Source organism: Eurosta solidaginis, chromosome 2 (genome assembly GCF_040869045.1).
Source record: "Eurosta solidaginis isolate ZX-2024a chromosome 2, ASM4086904v1, whole genome shotgun sequence".
Taxonomy (NCBI): domain Eukaryota; kingdom Metazoa; phylum Arthropoda; class Insecta; order Diptera; family Tephritidae; genus Eurosta; species Eurosta solidaginis.
Window position 1 is genome coordinate 172,918,610 of NC_090320.1, and position 21,742 is coordinate 172,940,351.

The 21,742-nt window shown below is 37.4% G+C and overlaps 1 protein-coding gene across 5 annotated transcripts in view; it reads left to right on the plus strand.

Annotated features, from left to right (window-relative positions):
• The window catches only part of haf (leucine-rich repeat and fibronectin type-III domain-containing protein hattifattener), a 589,440-nt gene that overhangs the window by 443,125 nt on the left and 124,573 nt on the right, over window positions 1-21,742 (plus strand). The window lies entirely within an intron of this gene.

Below are 21,742 nucleotides of genomic sequence, written 5' to 3' on the forward strand. Positions count from 1 at the left end.
AATACAATTGCATTCTAGATTATTGCAAAACAGAGGACAAATTAATCCTAAGACCATACGATGTTCCAGAAATAATAACAATGCACTTTTAATATTTTGTTGTTAGGCTATTTGACCTTATTGTGGGTTCCAGTAGGAAATAAAAAGGTGAAGACTATTGCGGCCGTAGTTTCGCTAGCCATCCTAGTTTCTTCAGGGGCGAAGTCTATTTATTTGCAACAATAAAACATAAGAAATAATTACATTAGTTTCGTCACAATTTTGAAATAATTTACATTAGCAACAATAAGGTGTCACAAAAACAACAATTTTATCTAACCTAATACTAATATAAGGTACATAAAAGACGCACATACATACATACACGTAAACAAAAATTAACATCACTCACATAATATTTTTTCTTAACTCTAAAACATTGGTACCACTTGCAATGGGTCATACTAAACATAAAAGGTAGCTTGCTCCAATCGCTTCTGTATCCTCCTTCTTGTTTATCGCGATTAACAATGCACATAACAAACTGTCTATCCGTTAATACAATCACGGTTCCCGCTAGGTCTGAGGTCATTGGACAAGTTAGAATAAACACCGATAATAAAAATATTTTCATACTCCATCAACAATAATCTGAAGGCATTTTCATAACAAACACAATCACAAATAAAGAGCAAACTTTCGTTAGAATTATTAACACCGCAAATAAAAACACAATCATTCAAAATTACAATATTACTACCGAAAATTTAGCGAATTACATATTAATCAAAAAAACTACAGACGGTAAAAATAATAATGATACAGAGAAATTAAAATGATTAACAAAAAATTTTCCAAAATTGTTAATTTCCCAATTAACTTCACTATGCTCCGAATTCATAGACATATTTGCATTAGAAACAGAACCAATTTCTTGTGATAACTTTTCCAAACAAAAACTACACATGGAAGATGATAACCCTGTTTATATAAAAAATTATAGATTGCCTCAGACACAAAAAGGAGAAATAAGTAAACAAATAAACAAGCTAATTGGCTTGTTGGAATGCATGTATAAGTATATTTTTATACTTGTATATTTGAATTTTTCTGGCTACGTGATTCAAAAGTTTTTTTGCTTACGAACTTTAATAAATAATTTCATTGTTTTAAAGTGCATTACACTTAGTAGAAGTGTTCAATATACATTTTTAAAGAAAAACTTTTGTATAAAATCGTGCAGTTTCATCCATTCGCACTCTCCTTTTGGATTTGCTGCAAATATAGAAAGGTGCTAAATTAAATTTTTTGCAATAACAACATTTAGCGTGAAAAAGTTTGCAAATAAGTTGACCAATGTATCAGGGCGCCACCTGTGTGTAAACCATCTTTCTGCAGCTGATTTAAATTACGGTGACCAGGTGTACTTAATATCTAACAAAGTACTCGCAAGTATAAATAGAATAAATTTCTGAGTAAGCTATAATCTATAATCCAGAATGGCGTCTACTGCTCCTCCCTCCGTAAAGCGCCGGATAAGCAAGCAGGGCTCTCCTACTCCGAAAGCGGCTAAGTTTGAAGAAGGTGTTACTCTTGCTGCTGTATTCGGCAAATTGAAGGAGTTGGAAGAGAAAGTTCAACAGCACACTGAGCAGTTGTGGCCAGTAATTAAAAGTGTTTCGGACCAGCTTGCTAAGGTGGAGAGTAAGCTTACCAAACGTATTGAGGCGGATATAACTTCGCTTGCTGCTACGGTCGCTGACTCGTCTGCCCGGATTGCTGTATTGGAAGCTAATGCGCAGAAAACAGAGGAGGATCTTGCGTTAATGAAAGGTCATTTGGAGGATGTATTAGAGAGGAGTGTTGCGCCTGATATTGCGGCGGATGCCGTTGTTTTCGGAATTCCGTTCGGTGAGGGTGAAAACTTAAAAAGAATTTTCAACCAGGTCTGCCTCTCAATTGAGTTTATGGCTCCGCAGATCAGGGATATTTTCCGCACTAAGGCGTCAAGTACTACACTGAACAGTGCAGTCATAATAAAATTCCCCTCTCCTCTTGACCGCAACCGTACCCTGCGAGCCTTTAGAGAACATCGCAAGAAAATCAAATCTGTGACTCCTTTGCGTCCAATCGGCATTGAGGGGTCCTTTCATATATACGAGAGCCTCACTAGGGAGAATAGACTTTTACTACAAGAGGCCATTAAGCTGCGACGTAAAGGAAGCCTAGTAGCGGTATTTACTATGAGAGGTATGGTACATGTAAGAGCGGACAGGTCAACAAACAGCCCACCACTAAAAATAAGGAGTGTTGATGATTTGCAGCAGTTTCGCTAGAGTTGTATTTAATATAGTAATGGTATGTTGTCGTTTCTGTTTTGTATATATATATTTTGTAAGTGTAGTTAAACTCAGTCACTGTGTGGTATCTTTACTTCGGTTTATTTGTAATTATCTTGGGGTTGCTTTTAACGTATGCTATATAAATGATTCTAAACAGTGGAATGAATAGCATTGGTGAAAATAGTCTTGCACTTTTAAATATCATGTGCAGTAGACCAAAAGGATTTAATGTTGTACATTTTAATGCACGAAGTCTTAATTATGAGAAAATGGATCTGGTTAGGAGAACGTTTGAGCGGTCGTCTGTGAATGTTATTTGCGTATCTGAGACCTGGTTTAGACATGACTTCAGAGACGCACACTTTGAAATAGAGGGCTATAAATTATATCGAAATGATAGACTTAATAGAAAGGGTGGAGGAGTGGCGGTGTACTGCAAATCTCATCTGAAGACTCGCATAGTTTCCCATTCTGTTGAGAGTACAACTGAGTTTGTACTTATTGACGTGTCTAGTTCTGCGTCAAAAATCCTTGTGTCATGCGTGTATAATCCTAATAGGTGTTCTAGTGTAAGTGATTTTTGTAGCATGCTATCTGCTTTCACAGTTGACTTTAATAATATCGTTGTGTGTGGTGACTTTAATGTTAATATGTTATGTCGCGACATGTATAGTTCCCGTCTGTTGGACGATGTGTCTGGTGTTGGTCTTTCTTTAGTTAACTCATCAGTACCAACAAGGTTCGCGAATAACTGTTGTCCTAGTCTTCTTGATTATTTCTTTGTCTCCGATCCGTCCTCCGTTTTAAAATTTGACCAAATATCATTTATCTCTGACCATGATTTAATTTTTTGTTCGTTTAATTTTGACTTTGGCCAGCATAATTCATTACCTGTTACATATAGCTTCCCTGACTATCGCTCGCTTAATCTTAACAGCTTGACTGCTGACATATCTCGTGTTTACTGGGCCGATTGCTGGAGTTTATCTAATGTGAACGATAAACTCAAATTTTTAAATGAAACGGTACTCACTCTTTACTATGCCCATGTACCAATGCGTTGTTTTCAAAGAAAATCGTCCTCGTGCCCATGGTTCAACACAACTGTTCGTACTATGATTAAAAAACGCAACAAGGCCTATGCAGTGTGGAAAAAGAATCGGATAGATTTGAACTGGCATACCTATAAGAATGTTCGAAATGAAACTACTGCCGTTATCAAACGTGAAAAACGCAAGTATTTTGGTAAAATGTTAAATTCCGAGCTGCCAAATAATGTCCTCTGGCGTAATTTAAGAAACCTTCGTGTGCATGCTAAAGATAATTCAAATTGTTCCCTTAACCCTGATGAGCTCAATGATATATTTGTAAATCGTACTTCCTCACCCAGCGCCAACATTTCCCAGCGCATACCCTATCCACCTGCATCGGTTCAGCAATTTGAATTTTGTGCCGTCTCGGAGATTGATGTTGCAAGATGTGTTTTTAAGATCCGCTCAAACGCGATTGGTGCTGATGGAATCCCGCTAAAATTTCTAAAAATAATTCGTCCTCATATTTTGCCAACCCTAACACATATCATCAACCATTGTATTACAACTTCGTGCTTCCCTGATGCATGGAAGCTTGCAATCATTCTTCCGGTAGCTAAAAATAGAAGTGCTAGTAGTCCGTCTGATTTTCGTCCCATAAGCATCCTTCCCGCTCTATCGAAGACCCTTGAGTCCTTGTTATCTGAACAAAACCACTCGCATGTAACTGTATACAAATTGCTTTCACCGATGCAGTCGGGGTTTAGATCTAAGCACAGCTGCGCCACAGCTGTTATAAAAATTCTGGATGACATACGTCTATCCTATGACAAAAATCAATTAACATTGTTGTGTATGCTCGATTTTTCAAAGGCATTTGAATCAGTTAACCATAGTTTGCTATGTATGAAGCTGAAAGCCTCGGATTTAGTGACTCTGCGGTAAAATTAATGATGAGCTACTTGGGGGTAGAGCGCAGCGTGTTAAGGTTGGATCGGAAATATCTGACATTAGGCCATTGCTCGCTGGTGTACCCCAAGGTTCTATATTGGGACCGCTATTATTTTGTCTATTTATAAATGACATCTTCAGCTCCTGCCAGCATGCGCAGATACATGCCTACGCAGATGATATCCATATCTATATGTCATCGATGCAGGGGCAAGCCTCTGAACTTCGTGCCAAGTTTAACAGTGACCTGTCATCCTTATCCCATTGGGCATCTACGAATCTCCTTGCCCTTAACAGTGCTAAGTCGTATGTACTGCCCATTTCAAAAAAGCATATTAACTTTCAGGATCTACCAAATCTTTACATTAATGTTAACTGTCTGAAATATGTTTCTAAAGCGACGAATCTGGGCTTCGTCATAAATTCTAATCTCTCCTGTGTTGATCACGTTAATTCTGTCATCAGTAAAGTTTACTATACCCTACGAAACTTAAGAGTATCGGCGGCCTTTACCCCGCTAGAAATAAGAAGAAAGCTGGCTATACAATTAATATTGCCAAGTATTTGTTATGCGGAATGTGTATACAGCAAACTAGATTCCAAGTCTGCACACAAAATTGATGTAGCCTTCAATCATGTAACGCGATATGTTTTTGCCTTAGCAAGATTTGACCATGTATCTGAATGGAGGACTCGTTTGTTGGGTTGTGAGGTCTCTGATTACCTTAGAGTGAAGAACTGCATTTTCCTTTAGCGTATTATGGCAGATAAAGTGCCCAGTTACTTATATAACAAGTTGACTCTTTCGCAGTCTGCTCGCATATGTGACATAATTTTACCAAACTACAACTATTTGAACTCTGCAAGGCTATTTTTTGTCAATGCTATCCGCATATGGAACTCCATCCCGAACTCAATTCGCAATAGCTTAAGTAAAGGCAACTTTGAGAATGTTATATATTCGTTCTTTCGTCAATGAATGTCTTGATTTGAAACTGAGTTTACCTACATATCTTCTAGTCAATTATTATTATTATTATCTTAAGTATTCTGGTACCCAACTAGCAATTCTTTTTCAGAAAATGGCTAACTGTATATTTAGATATAACCGATTTTAATACTAAGTTCGTTTTTATTTTCCTAATTGTTTTTCGTAAGCGTTGGGAGCGAATATTTGCTAACGTTAAACTTTTCTTTTTTTCCTTTATGAATTGTAGTGAGCATATTGTTATGAATCTGTTTTGGTTTCCATCACATATTATTTTATATACCTTAAATATGTTAGGTTAATGTGTTAAATTTAAAACCTGAATGTTTTATTATTATCCTGTTATTTAATGTCTAATATATATTTCTTTTAATAAATGAAATGAAATGAAAAAAATATGCAAAAATGAATTCTTCGCCTTGTTTTTTTTTTACTATTTATGTAAATAATATAGTTTGTATGGCTGCAGCCCATATTTAAATAATAAATACATCAAGCCTTGTATTTGTTGGCATTTTCATTGTTTAATCGACTAAACTGAGATTTTGTAACAATTAGTATGCAAAAGTTGGGAAAAGGGGATAGTGACCCGATGTTACCCCTTTAATACTTTTTTTACACACGGTACTACAATTCACTAACACTAACAAAAAGCACGCGCATGCGCAGAACATACATTTGCACTGTTTCAGGAAATAATGATTGACAGAAAATTTGCACATTAGGAAGATAGGAAGTTATTGATATAGGAGTATTATATATATGGTAATAATAGGGGACTCATGAAAGCATATAAACTTATAAAGTGTAAAATTATATCCATTTACACACGCGGTTGTATGAACGCACCTAGTAATACTCTTGATAAACTTGATTGTTTATCAGATGTATTATTGCCAAACAAAATTTTTTTGATTGTTATACAAATTAAAAAATGCCAATATTAAGTGAAAAATCAAAACTAAAACGCCTTCACTTGCTGATGTTGGAGATTTCTGATGAAAATGCCTGTAATGTCTGCAAGGTTGCATTCCTTTGAGTTTACCGCGTTTACACAATGAAATGTGCGCGTAAATTTATACAAATTGTGTAAATGATTTTTCATACAAAATTTTACAGCTCGTTTACGCACTAGATAAATTTATACGTTTACACACTTTATAAGGCATTTAAAGGGTTACATGAGTCCTCCTAATACGTGTGAAGTGGCGCCAATAATTATTTGACTAAATGAGGACAGCTGGCTTAAATCATTGATAGCCGAAGATACTCACCTACGTACTCAAGTCAGTGACTTGCAAATTAAGCTTCGCTCTATGTCCCAGTCAATGTGCGACATTAATACTGTCGTTTTAATGAGCTCATGGAGCTAGAGGCTGATATTGCTAAATTTAATGCAGAATTTCCGTTGAATACTTGCGAGTTTTGGGCACCATCCAATAGTTCACACCTTTTCCTAACTTGTAGCGCTTGCTCGAATTCTACTATTGCCGCTCTTTCTAAACAAACTGTGCTTATACTGTCGACGGCAGTCCTGATTATATTGCTGGTACTATTGACAATATAAATGCTGCTGATAACATGATAAACGTATGAATACATAACATCTGATGATGCAACATAAATCTTCTACTGTTGATAATGTAAACATTAGCAGTTTTAAACCAGATTTTATTTAAAAGTGAATGAAAAGCAACACAAATTTGGTACAAATTTAAAAAAAAAATTTTTGCCTACCCTTTTTGACAGTTGACAATTTTTGGCGACAATTTCGTATATTTGTCCCTTGCAATAACTTTCCTTGCGTGAATATTCCAAGATGAGGCAATTGATGGTATACTACTGTGGTGTTGAGAAAAATTAACAAACGGGTATGAAATATTTGACGGTTACCCGGTTTCAGCTCGGCCTTAGATCTCTTCGGAGGTTATCGCGCCTTACATTTATTTTATTTTTTACCCGGTTTCATTTTTGCTGAAATCTCTAAAACCGGGTTTCGGGTATCAACAAAATTTTACCTAAATATACCCCACATAAATATGTACATCCTGATAAAATTTCAACGCAATCGGTTAAGAAGTGTTAAATAAGTAAAAAAATTTAAGGTTTTTCGGGCTTATATTTTTATCAATATCTCCAAAACCGGATATCGGGTATTAAAACTTTTTTACCTAAACATACTTCGTTCACATATCTATACGTTTTTAAAGATTCAAAAAAATCGGTAGAAAGGTGTTAAACTAAATGTGTTGCAACCTTTGCGGTAAAAAATATTTGGCGGTTATTCGGTTTTATACTTTTACCGATATCTACAAAACCGGGTCTCGTGTATCAAAAAAATTTTACATAGCTAACAGCTGCATATATTTCCATATCTTGTTAAAATTTCGATATAATCGGTACAGAAATGTAGAAATAAATGTATATTTAATATTGCGACTTCAATTTATATATATTTTGCCCGATCTTTTGACTATATCTTTTTGAGGCATTATGTAAGACGAGTAACGGCAATGCACTATAGCTCCAATTTACTTCTCAATGTTCCTAACAAAAAGATATTTGCGTGATACCATGTTTCAAAAAAAAAATTGTTTCGCCAAAAAACCAAAGTTTGGCGGATTTCCCCATATACGTACAGGTTTCCGGGTAAAAAAAACGCTTATCCTCACTTAGGTAATGTTTAGGAGACCCATCTAGCGGCATTGGTTAAATAACTAGCTGCAGATATGTTGGACCGAAAAGCAGAGAGACACACCTCTGTTGGCCATAGTGTATAAACTATAGCTGAATCGGTTGCGGTGAATAGTGGACACACTTACTTACTTACTTAATTGGCGCTTAACCGTCTAAACGGTTATGGCCGTCCAACAAGGCGCGCCAGTCGCTCCTTCGCTCCGCCAACCGGCGCCAATTGGTCACACCAAGGGAGTTTAAATCGTTTTCCACCTGGTCCTTCCAACGGAGTGGGGGCCGCCCTCTACCTCTGCTTCCATAGGCGGGTTCCGATAGAAACACTTCCTTGGCCGGAGCATCATCTTTCATTCGCATAACATGGCCTAGCCAGCGCAGCCGCTGCGTTTTAATTCGCTGGACTATGTTGATGTCTGCGTATAGCTCGTACAGCTCATCATTAAATCTTCTTCGGTACTCGCCATCGCCAACGCGTAGAGGTCCATAAATCTTTCGAAGAACTTTTCTCTCGAACACTCCCAAAGCCGCTTCATCTGCTGTTGTCATGGTCCATGCTTCTGCCCCATATAGCAGGACGGGTACGATAAGTGACTTGTTGAGTATGATTTTCGTTCGCCGAGAGAGGACTTTACTTTTCAATTGCCTACCTAGTCCAAAGTAGCATTTATTGGCAAGATTGATTCTTCGCTGGATTTCAGTGCTGATGTTGTTGCTAGTGTTGATGCTGGTTCCCAAATAAACGAAGTCTTTTACTATTTCGAAATTATGGCTGCCAACAGTAGCGTGGTTGCCAAGGCGCATATGCGCTGACTCTTTGCTCGATGACAGCAGGTACTTCGTTTTTTCCTCGTTCACCATCAAACCCATCTAACCCAGTGGACACACACCATTTGGAAATACATAGAGGTAGTGTAAAGGTGAAACATAGACACATATTTCTTTGCATCTGAGTATAATGCGTATTGAAATTCAGGAGTACTAATTTTCTGGGCAGCAATTTCAGAAGTGTAGATAAAGTTTAACGCTTAGCAGTCCATATAAAGTTTAAGTATATACGAACTTAACCGCACTGGAACAATATTCTATAAAAGCGTGCAATTACTGGCATATGCTTATGACATTGATATCATCGGCCTAAACACCCGCGCTGTTAGTTCTGCTTACTCCAAACTGGAAAAAGAAGCGGTAAAGATGGGTTTTATGGTGAATGAGGACAAAACGAAGTACCTGCTGTCATCGAGCAAAGAGTCAGCTCATACGCGCCTTGGCAACCACGCTACTGTTGGCAGCCATAATTTCGAAATAGTAAAAGACTTCGTTTATTTGGAAACCAGCATCAACGCTAGCAACAACATCAGCACTGAAATCCAGCAAAGAATCAATCTTGCCAATAAATGCTACTTTAAACTAGGTAGGCAATTGAAAAGTAAAGTCCTCTCTCGGGGAACGAAAATCATACTATACAAGTCACTTATCGTACCCATCCTGCTATATGGGGCAGAAGCATGGAGCATGACAACAGCAGATGAAGCGGCTTTGGGAGTGTTCGAGAGAAAAGTTCTTCGAAAGATTTATAGACCTCTACGCGTTGGAGATGGCGAGTACCGAAGAAGGGCTATACGCAGACATCAACATAGTCCAGCGAATTAAAACGCAGCGGCTGCGCTGGCTAGGCCATGTTATGCGAATGAAAGATGATGCTCCGGCCAAGAAAGTGTTTCTATCGGAACCCGCCTACGGAAGCAGAGGTAGAGGGCGGCCCCCACTCCGTTGGAAGGACCAGGTGGAAAACGATTTAAACTCCCTTGGTGTGACCAATTGGCGCCGGTTGGCGGAGCGAAGGAGCGACTGGCGCGCTTTGTTGGACTGCCATAACTGTTTAGACGGTTAAGCGCCAATTAAATAAGTAAGTAATATACGTATATAGATGTAAAAAAAACACACAGCTATTAATACGCTAGCATCAAAACTGACAATGCTGACAACATAAATGCTTCGTCTTCGAATCTGAACTGTTTAAGGTGTTGGAGGGGGACAAACATCCCATTGGTGCTGAGAGTCTTACAGATAAACCTCCAATATAGTAAAGTGGTGTCAAGCGAACTCCTCCTAACCCTTAAGGAGGGTTCGTTTACGAGACGCTGATCCAGGAGATATGGCTCTCATCGGGAGGAAAGGTTTCTGGACTCAGCGAATTTGTCTTTTACTACGCACAAACGCCAAGAAGGTTGCGAGCTTCAGTCATGGTAAGGTACTTCATTCATATGCGCTTCCTATTTACACCACTGAGGACCTCGCAATGGTGGTAGTAGAGCAGAAAACTAAGCACACATTTATCCTGGCATCCTGCTATGTGATCCATACACCAGAGGCTCCACCGGTGGAATGCTAGATGCTAACTCAGAACGAAGGGCGATTGGTCATAGGCACGAATACAAATGCGCACCACAATGCGTGGGGAGGAGGAGATACGAATGAGAAAGGCGAATCTCTATTTTTTTAGGGGAAGTGTCCCTATATTTTGATCCAGCATCCAGCAATATTCTCGATATTACATAGCGCTGTGAACGTGATATATCAAGGTATTATTGGATGGTTCTTGCTAGACCATCCTTCTACGACGATGCTTATATAAATTCAGCATACCTCTAAAGGGAAATTCCAGAAACATTTAGAAACAAAACTGGGACAAAAAGAGGTTGACAATGTGGAGGCACTGGAGTAGTCCAAGGATTTCCTAACAAAGACGCTTATGACTTCGTATAAAAGAGCTTACCCTCTAAGAAAATTCAGAGGAAAAGCAAAGCCGCAATGGTGGAGAAAGAAGGCACGTAAAATAAATATTTAAGCTGGCAAAGACCGCGGAAAGCGAAGTGGGCCGAGATGATTATAGAGATCTATTGAAGATCTAAAAGCGTGAAATTTCCAGGGCGAAGAAAGTGACATGTAAAAATGTATGTGTGGATATCGAGTGATCCAGCGAAACAGCGCGGTTGAAGAAAGTCCTAGCAAGGGAAACAAAGTCCAGGGACTAATAAAGAAAGAGGACGGGGAATGGTCACGTAATAGTGAGGAGTCCCTTGAGGTGATTTTCGAGACACACTTACCATCGCGAGATGATTCAGAGGAGCCAACATACAGCACTCACACTTCCGTCACGGAGCGGTTAGTGCCGGTCTTGGTAACCTATACCAAGATACCCAGCCATGCTACAAATTTAAAATAGAGCGGTCATGGAACTGTCTTAGACATTCCCGGGGCTTTCAACAATGTTTCTAAACGGGCGATCGTGAATGGTGCTAACTACACTAAAGTACATCTAGCCATAACCAGATTACTTCATAATGGGGATTGAATAAGGGCAAGAAATTAGTTGACACGGGCACGCCGCAGGGTAAAGTGTTCTCACCTCTGCTGTGGACGCTGCTCATCAACCAACTGCTCGGGCGGTTCGATGAGGGCCCGTCAAGTTTACGGCTTACGCAGATGACGTTGCAATTGTCGTAATCGGAAAGTGCCTTCCAACGATTAGCGCTTTGATGAATCGGGCGCTTCGGGAAATTCATATCTGCGCATCTAATGTCGGGTTGTCAGCTAACGCAGAGAAACGGATACGGTCCCAATCAGGACCAGGGCTAAGTTAGGATTGGTGACCCTGCAAGAGAAAGCACAAAATATCTAGAAGTCATCGTAGACAGTAAGTTGTTGTGGAAACCTAACGTGGAGGAGAGAGTGAAGGAGGCTTCGACGACACTGTGTGCATGTAAAAGAATAACGTGGAGCTTATCGCCCCCCCCGTCCCTCATTGTAACCCCTATCCTATGCTATCAATGCTTAGTTGAAAACAACCCCGACGGCTGCACTGTATGTCATTCTGCACACTCTCCCTGTAGACGTGGTAGCAAAGAACATGGCGCTAGCAACTGCAACGAGGCTCAGTGCAGCTTGAGCGCAGACCGAACGGCCATTGTAGTATAGCGTCATCAATTACATGACGAATAGTCTACCCGATTCCCTATCTGCCCTTCGAAGGGCCCTTAAATGCGCAGTAGAGTTGGATGGTTGACGAAATGGTGCCCAAATGGCGGACGAGGCGGATCAGCGTTTTTCAGGCGGAAGTATTAGGCATAAACAAAGCAGCCGTGTCACATTTAATATTGACAGCCAATCAGCAATAAAGGCAGTATCGTATAGCACAGCATCTAAAAGTGTGGAGTGTGAGGAATGAGAGAATCAGGACAGGGAGAAGCATAAATCTATATTGGGTCCTAGGGCAGGTGGGAATGGGTGAAAATGAAGACGCGGATGAATTAGTTAAAAAGAGCGCATCCCTTGAAGCTAGCTCCGTAGAAGTTCTCTCATTGAAAACAGAGGACTCTAGACTCATGACGGGTATTCTGACTGTACACTGTCTTCTGGCGTCATATGCTTTTAAATAAGGCTTGGACAGTGATAGCAGATATAGTAAGTGCGGGTTGGGGGAGGAAACCATCGAGCACGTTTTGTGCTCGTGCCCTGCGCTTGCCAGGCTAACACTCCAGCTATTAGGAGTGATACAGCTATCAGATCTAGAAGCAGCAAGTGACATAGGTCCCAGAAAGCCTCTACTTACGTCCCAAGAGGACGGAGTTATTGTATAACATAGGTTCTGGTTTTTGATAGAGTTTTTCAGTTTGTTCGTTAAACAAATTTCTGGTAACACTACAGACTCATTCAGTCTAAGTGAGGTCTTCATAGACCGGCCAGTTCAACCTAACGTAACCTAAGGCATGAAATTGATTATAATAATTTTCCGATTTCGTGTTTTTCTTTTACTTATTTTGGCAGTTTTTTGACTGCGTGCACATACCGATAATGGAGCCCTTTGATTACATATCGTTGCTCCCATGGAAGACTAACACGTTTCTGTGCTAGTTTTCTATGAGAAAAACTGAAACGTGTTAGTCTTTCAACTGATAATATTATACTGAGTTTTGGTTTAAAACAAATTTTTTTTTTTTATTTTGTTCATCATATAATAAAAAGAAAAGAAATCTTAATAAATAGGGATGAAACATTTACTTTGATTGCAAAATCTCCTTTAAATTTTCTTGTATCCAAGCTGTCTAAAATTTTGTGTTTACAGAAATTATTGCTTGATCTAAGATTCTAAAAAAACTCTAATTTATATTTAATTTTGGGGTCCATGATTACTTCATCATTCTGCTCGTATTGAAATTGAGTTGGTTCTTTCTTGGGCGAATGGTATTTACTGGTGGAAAATCTGTTTCAACATTAAGTTCTTGAGCCACTTTGGAAGCTTCTGCTAGAGCAATTTGAAATTGTTCATCCGTGCGATATTCTGTGAACTTAGCAATCAATTTTATTATAAGATTTGAGCAGATTTGAGTATTCATTGTGGGACTCTGCATAATTTTACTCAAAGCATTAATTTTGTTTAAAATTTCGAACCAAATTACTACCGAGTAAATAAATCTATAATTTTGAATATTAAGAGCAAGCGAATGAGCTCTATGAGGAATATTGCGATCCCATTCCGAAGAATTACCAGATATTTCCAGCAAGGCATCAAATATTTTTTCGAGGTGGTACCTTAAGGGCTTAACGGCATCGATTCGGCTAGACCATCGCGTAGCACTTAATGCTTTTAATTTTAAATGTGGCAAATGTTTGCAAATTATGTACCACCTTTTTGTTGATGATGAAAAGAAAACATAAATTTCTTGAATTATATTAAAGAAATTAACAGTTTCGTGTGTTATATTTGCTGCATCGTTCACTACCAAATTAAGGCTATAAGCCGAGCATGGGACATAAAATGCGCGGTTATTGATTTGCAAAATTTTTGTTTGTAGTCCATTTTGTTTTCCACGCATATTAGAACCGTTATCATAACCTTGACTGCGTAGGTTTTGGACGTTGAGATTTAATTGTGAAAATAAGTCCAAAACAAAATGGAATAAACCTTCACCTGTTGAGCTGGTGATCAGACAGAAACCAACGAAATTTTCATATATTTCAACATTATTGGTTTTGTGGTTTGACATAACATGCAGCAGTACAACTGTAATTTGTTCCGTGTGACTTGCATCTGGTGTGCAGTCCAATATATTGGAGAAATATTTTGATTCTCTCACGTTGTTCAGTATTTATTTTTTAAAGTCGTGCCGAGCATATCAATTGTTTCATTTTTAACTTGATCTCCTAAATAGTGAGTCGTACGACCGGAATCTAATTTTGAGGATTGAATTCTGTGAATATGTTCCCATATTACTGTATCAAAGGATGCTATCATTTCAATTGCTTTTAGAAAATTACCATTGTCAGGTTCAGTTAATATTTTTGACGACCCCCGGAAATCCAGGCACTGTCTATATAAAAACTTGATAACAACTATGATTCTTTCTAACACGTCGCACCATTGTTTTTTTTTTCGATTCTAATAGTCGCAGTTGCATTTGATTAACAATAGCTTTATTTTTTAACATATTATTCAATTGTACCCACGATTTTACATTTTCACTGTGGTAAGCTCTTGTTTCATATCTTTTTAAGGTTAATAACTGCTGCAGAAAACCCGTTCAAAGTAGATAAACTACTAACAGATTTACGAAATATTTTACAACAAAAACAATAGAAAGAATCTTTTGAAGTGGAGTAAACAAGCCATTCTCTTATAACTTTTTCTTCATTGGCAAGATTTCTATACACTGAAACAAAAAGACTGATAAAATCAACCGAAATAGGGTCAATTCAATCGATATTTCTGTCAATTTTTATCCATCGCAACATGATGTTGAATCAACTGCGCACAAATCGTTGATTCGTAACTGATTGTTTTAGTAGTCAAATGAACAAAAAAAGTTGTAAATAAATGTAAGGCGCGATAACCTCCGAAGAGATTTTAGGCCGAACTTCTCTTCCAATTTGCGTCGTGCTCCCTGGCCGGACGGGACCTACATGTTTTATGCCGACTCCGAACGGCATATGCAAGACAGATAAGTTTTCACTGAGAGCTTTTCATGGCAGAAGTACACACTCGGAGCGCTTGCTAAACACTGCCGAGGGGCGACCCCGCTTAGAAAAATTTTCGTCTAATTGAAAAACCTTATTTCTAAAATTTTGATGTTGCTTTGCCCGGGGTGCGAACGCAGGGCATACGGTGTGGCAGGCGGAGCACGCTACCATCACACCACGGTGGCACTTACTAACCGAACGTCAATTGGCCTACATCAAATATGCTGGCACTCATTAAACATTAAACACTTTATTATTTTGTTTTATTAAACACACTTTCACCAAATTTAATATTTTATAATTTATTTAATAAATAGTTTTGAACTTCGCTTTGCAAATAGAAATGAAAATAGTAGTCACAAAACTGATTCTCAATTCTTTCAGTTGCAGCTCAGCTCATTCTCAATTTCTTCTCTCGCACGTAGTTGCCACACTTGATTGTTTGGAACAAAACTTGTAGTATAAATTTCGGCGTAACATTTTAAAAAGAGAACTTGTAAGTTATAGAAAAGTAAAGAATCAAATCGCAGGAAAGGTTTTTTTGTTTTGTATTGATAACTGAAAAACTTGTTTTTTGTTGTTTTCCCATTTTGTGTGTTTTTTTCGATTAGATGGTTTTCTTATTTTGGTGTTTTTTTTTTTAACAAGTAGCACCATTGTCATAAGTACAAAGTAAAAAGCACAGTGAGCGTAAAATTCTCTTTGAAATTTGCTCATGTATTAACAGTTGATCGCCGTTGAAATGTCCTGTAAGATCAGTTTTGTTAACAGAAAAATCAGTTAGATTGACCAGGAATCTGTCAATTTTACGGAATTTTGTTAACTTAAGAGCGGCAATTTCTCTTCTGTTGAAATGACTAAACTAATTTGTTCGGTTGACAAAGAACTCGGTCGAATTAACCATAATTCGATCAATTTCACCGAATCTCCGTTAAGTCAAGAATAATAGTAGTCAAGTGTAATAGTAATTGTCTGTGAAATTTCTTCCATCGTCATTTAGAGGAAAGTTGTAGTTTGACACCTGTATAGACCCACGACTAACTAAAATATTTACAAGATCATTAGAAATACTGGCAGGCCACAAGCCGGGATCATCACCACAATCTAAATTGCTTACAGGTTCCTAAAAATTACTTTTTCCGGTTTCACTGTACTCTCCTTCTGAAGGACATACATACATTTTTTCGGATACGTCCTTAGCTTCTTGATTCAAATCTGCGTCTGTTAAGGCTTCGTCAACATTTTCTTGACATTCCGTTTCTGGCTTATTTAAAAATTTCTTTAAGGAAGCCGCCAATTGCTCCTTCTGTCCCCCTTTTTCTCGTTTTCGCTGTCGGGATTGCGCTCCGGAAAGTTTTTTCTTTTTCTGCCGTTCCTAAAATTATTTGTACCCATTAAATATTTATTTAAAATTAATCTAAGTACCTACAAAATAAACTGTAATGAAAAAAAATAATACATGGGTATTTACTATAACAACACCCACCCTGCAGCGAAAAGGGGAGACAGTTCCGAATAGAAACAGTTTCGCACTACAGGTTTAATGATTACCTACGAACTGGTGCTAGTGGGATGCATAGCGGGACAATTGGTAGCCATCGCTGTACTAACAGCGCTAAAGTTTGAGCTATTTGTATTTAAATTGATAAATCTAAGGATACGACTATTTTAGAGCCACCTAGGACTGAACTAGTTAAGAACGCGTTCAAAAGGTCTGCAAAAGGAGCCAATTGTCATTTCGTAGGACATCACAATGTTAAAAGTACTAGTACTGTCTTTTAATGGGATAGTTCTTGGATGAGTTTATTATAGAATAGTCTTCTATAATTTATGGAAAAGATATCGATTCTTAATCGAAAAGTTATCGATTTTTTATATTGTTATTTTAAAGATTCCTTATCAAACCGATAACTCGACGATTCGTAATTGTTAATATGCCGATAATAAAGCAATATAATGTCAGTCCCAGTTGTTTCCGATGAGAACGACGAAGCTCTTCTCTTGTTTTTGTTAAAAATTTCCTCTGTCGGGGTCTTACTTAAACCCCCGGGCGAGGTCTATTTAACTTAAATCATTAAGTTTTTGGACGTACGCTCATATGTTTACAAATCGAACTTCCCTCCTTTTTTTGCTTTCTTTATATTAGGTCGGTTGAAAGTTTGTCCGCTTTTCATACAAATCTTGCAATTGATTTTTAAGTAACTTATCATTTAGCTACAAACGTGAAAATCTACACATAGGTTAGAACACCGTGACAATGCAGCAAAAGGAAAAAAATTCGTTAGGTGGCGCACGGATCGAAATAATTAGATAAGAATTTGAAAATTTTCAAACCAGCTTTTAAGTATGTTCTCAATGAGCTAGAGACTTGAAATTTCAAACTTAATTCAGAGGTCGATGACGGCCGATGACACGATACAAAAAGATTCGCTTGGGGTGCACTGGATGAGATATTTAGAAAAATCTTACGAAACGGAGGGAATATTGGGATTGATTTTTATATAAGGTCTCATTGGGCTACAACTGTAAAACTTAACATATAAGTTAAGACACCGAGAAAATGTAAGAAAAGGAAAAAACAAAAATAAAATAAAAAAATTGTAAGCAATTCCTTTATATAAATGGACAAAAATCAGCGAAAAATTTCTCCTTATATAAAGACATATTCTTGCTAAACTTTGATTTTTAAATTTTGACATAGAAATTACAAAAATTTTTATCAGAAGTAAAAATATAAAGATGGAGCGCAATTGATTGACTAATAACGTCCCCTTTCCTAGCAACTTTCCAATCAAAGTAATGTGCGCTCCACTTTTATATTTTTACTTCTCATAAATATTTTTGCAATTTCTATGCCAAAATTTAAAAATCAAAGTTTAGCAAGAATATGTCTTTATATTAGGAGACATTTTTCGCTGATTTTTGTCCATTTACATAAAGGAAGTGCTTAAAATTTTTTATTTTATTTTTATTTTATACTCAGTTGAGCAAAGCTCACAGATGATATTAATTTTGTTCGCGTAACTGTACATTGTAACGGCATAAACTAATCGAGATAGATAACTTCCATATATCAAAATGATCAGGGTGAAAAAAAAAATTATTTAGCCAAGTCCGTCTGTCGGTAAACACGAGATATCTTATTGAAATTTGGTACATAGGTTCCTTGACACTCATCTCCGGAACCTATGTATTTAAATTTAGCGAAATCGGACAATAACCACACCCCCTTTTCATATACAACTTTCCAAAACACCAAAAACGTGATAAATCAGTAGCTGCATTATTAACTACCATACCAAATTTCAGGAGTGGGTTGTTATAGCGTCCCCTAGTTCAAAATTTTGAAAACTTACAAAAAGGGGAGTAACACTGCCCACTTCTGACAAAACTAATTTTTCAATTATTGGTCATAAAACAAAAACGGTTAAAGCTGTAGACACAAAACTCGGCAAACTGTTAACCTTTATAACAGGGAATAAGTCGGGGAAAAATTATCGAAATCTGTGAAGTACCACGCCCACTTTTATATAAAAGAAATTTAAATGGGCCGTCGGCCAATATAATAGGCAATATCTTTGTGAAAAACAACATGATATTTTACTTCTAAAGTGTATTTAAAATAAGAAAATGAATAAATGAAACAATTTTGGAAATAGGTGTGGCATGGTCCCTGTTTTGACCAAGCGTTTGCCAGTTTGCCAAACCTTTCTGAAGCCATAACTCGAAGTGCAATAGGCGTACCCTGATAAAATGTAACATATATTTTCCTTATAATCCCACATATTTCTGCCAAAAAAGGGCGACGTCAGTTAAGGACCACGCCCCTTTTATATAAACGATATTGAAAATTATTCTGGGCGAATATATGGTCAAAATCTTTGCGAAAAAATTTATTTCGATGGTGTTTTAGTTCTAGAGAGTATTTGTAAGAAGAAAGCGAATAAATAAACAATATCTTAAAATGGGAGTGGCACCTACACTTTTTAGAATAATACTTCCTCTACGTTTTCGGAGCCACAACTGGAAAAGGATTGGCATTTATGAATTCGGTACATTTAATTTCTCTATAAAAGGGAAATATTTCTAATAAAAGTAGGCAAAATCCTTCGGCATGTTTATTGCCCAGTTTTGATTATACTTAGTGTTAAAAGACAAAACTAATTGGCGATAGAAGCTGCCAACTGAGTATATAATATTCGGTTCTTTGTTTTAAATCCCCCTGTAAAATATGAAATACTGAGTTACGCCGCTAGCGGATTTGACCGACGATATATTATTAAAATATATACATATGTACATACATACTTTACGGCAAAGTCTTTGCGCATGATCTTGTTAGTGATAGTAATTATTGAGATTAGTCATTAAATGTAGATAAGTAGGTACTTACCATAATCACGATTTGATTATGATCACTCCAATAACGTTTGATTATCAATAAATATATCTAGATCCACCTCTGAAGGACTTTTAACAACGTAATTGCAATTTAAGGTGTAATCGTTACGGTTCATCCACTATGCGCATCACGACAAGAACTATTTATGTATGTATGCAAAACTACTTAACCACCCGACCAACTGCGAAATAAGCTTAACAGGGGACTCTCATAACTTTGCAGTCCTGCCTTTCATAGGCAAGTGTCCGACGTTCAGTAAGTACTGACATTATTTTTGTATCACAATAAAATATCTAGAAATTTTGAAATCCATCAATGTGGACGGCAATCGTGTCAATATATATTAATGTGTAGCGCCTCCGTAACCCATCAATATGTGATTTAGCAGTGTTTGGTGAAATAAAAACAAAATATTGCAAATTAAAGGATATAACTTAGTTTTGTGTCAGCAATATAATCAAAGATATTTTTGAACGCGAAAATCTAAGTAGTGTAAGTAAAAAACATAATTTTAAAGAATTGTAATTTTTTTTATTGCAAGTAAAACGGATTTAATATTAATATTTGTATTAAGAGCATATAACAATGAAATATAGTACCCTGTGCAGGTAGAATCGCAACTTATGACAGAAAAAGGCAATTCCAAAGGAACGTTCGTTTTTGTTTGTTATCGTAAGTACTTTCATTATATATTGGGGTATATTCATAGTCAAACCTAGTTAAGAACTATAAGGAAGTGACAGCTTTTTGACCTAATTTCCTATGGGCTATCTGTCAAAAAAGCTGCAACTAACTTTAAGCACCAACTAAATTCCTTCTATGAATATGCTCCATTGAGTACGTAGCACATCTCGCAATTTATCAGTATCCCTCATATGGATAGCGACAAAAGTATCAAAATATTAATATTTCGCCCTACAGCTGCTTAGTGCCGAACTATGTAAAACGTGGGGAGAGACAAATTTTTTCTAGTCTAAAACAAAACTCCTATATTATCAGAGCGTTCAATTCCTTCAATATCTGAAAGTAGATCTGAGTAGCTGTGTTAATTTGGTGTTTTGCAGTGCTGCATGGGAATGGAAAAGACTGCTACGCAAAGAATATTTACCAAGCATAATTTGTTAATTTTTAGTGAAACGAAACAACGAGAATTTTTAATAGGAAAATACCAATATTAATGAGCCAGAACATTTCCGTGCTAATTGAGCGTGATAAGGAGCTAGAAAACCGACCGAATGATGGCTATTTGTATCGAGTTTTGGCGCCATCAAGAGGGGATGGGTCCTCCACCTTCTGACAGACGAAGTTTCTTAACGGATTCCAATAGATGGGGTTTTTAGGGAAAAGATTGCGGTCCGAGCTAGTAAGGTTTTTCTTCATTATTTAGTGTGGATGACTATTTATTATGAAATTGACTTTCAATATTGGACGTGGCGCCCGCGTGCAAAGATTGTGATCCGAGCTAGAAAGTTTTTTTTTTCATCTTGAGTGTGGATGACTATTTATTATGAAATTGACTTTCAATATTACGTCGTTCGATTTGGCGCCCCTTGGTTGTGGCACCCGCGTGCTGTCCACGCTTTGCAAGCCCGCTTACGGTGGGCCTGCATATAAAGTAAACAATTCTGAATCGGCCTCTCAGCCTCTAGGCCGAACTAGCCTGGACTCAACTACTTTGGTAGTATAGGCTCACGCGGACTTAAATGAAAAATTCGATGCAAAAATAAACGCTCGAAAAAATATCGTTTGTCAAATAGTATCCATCTCTCAAGAGAACGCACACGTTTTTTTGTCTACCTTTTTTAAAGATTTTTTAGCACACGTACGCAGAGAAGCCCTAGTTTCGCTAAGAAACATATATTCGTGCTATTATTTCTTGATCAGCGACCCTGTAAGAACACAGGCGGTTAAATACCAGGGGTAACAGTAACTATATTCATGAGTAGCGGAAATCGAGGAGTACTGGGACCAAAAAAGGGGTCTGTTGAGAATATAACGTGAAATCAACAGAGGGATTCATTGAGAGATATCCGTGCGGACATTACTCCAGTGAAACGGCGAGACTGGGGAAAGTCCTATCTAAGTGAGTTACAGCCCAGGGACTGCTAAAAAAGGAATAAGAGTTCCACTGCCACTAAACTTTTTAGTAATAGTGGACAATTATTTCATTACTGATGAAAATGGGGAATGCTTAGTGCCCTAAAAATTTAGTGCACTGTGTACGACTACCCCAAAAACACTATTTTGTCTCGCCTTCTATAATTATCAAAAACTCGTTTTGGATGAAAAGCAAAGCTAGCAGATTTTACTGCTGCGTCGACAATATGATGAAGCTATA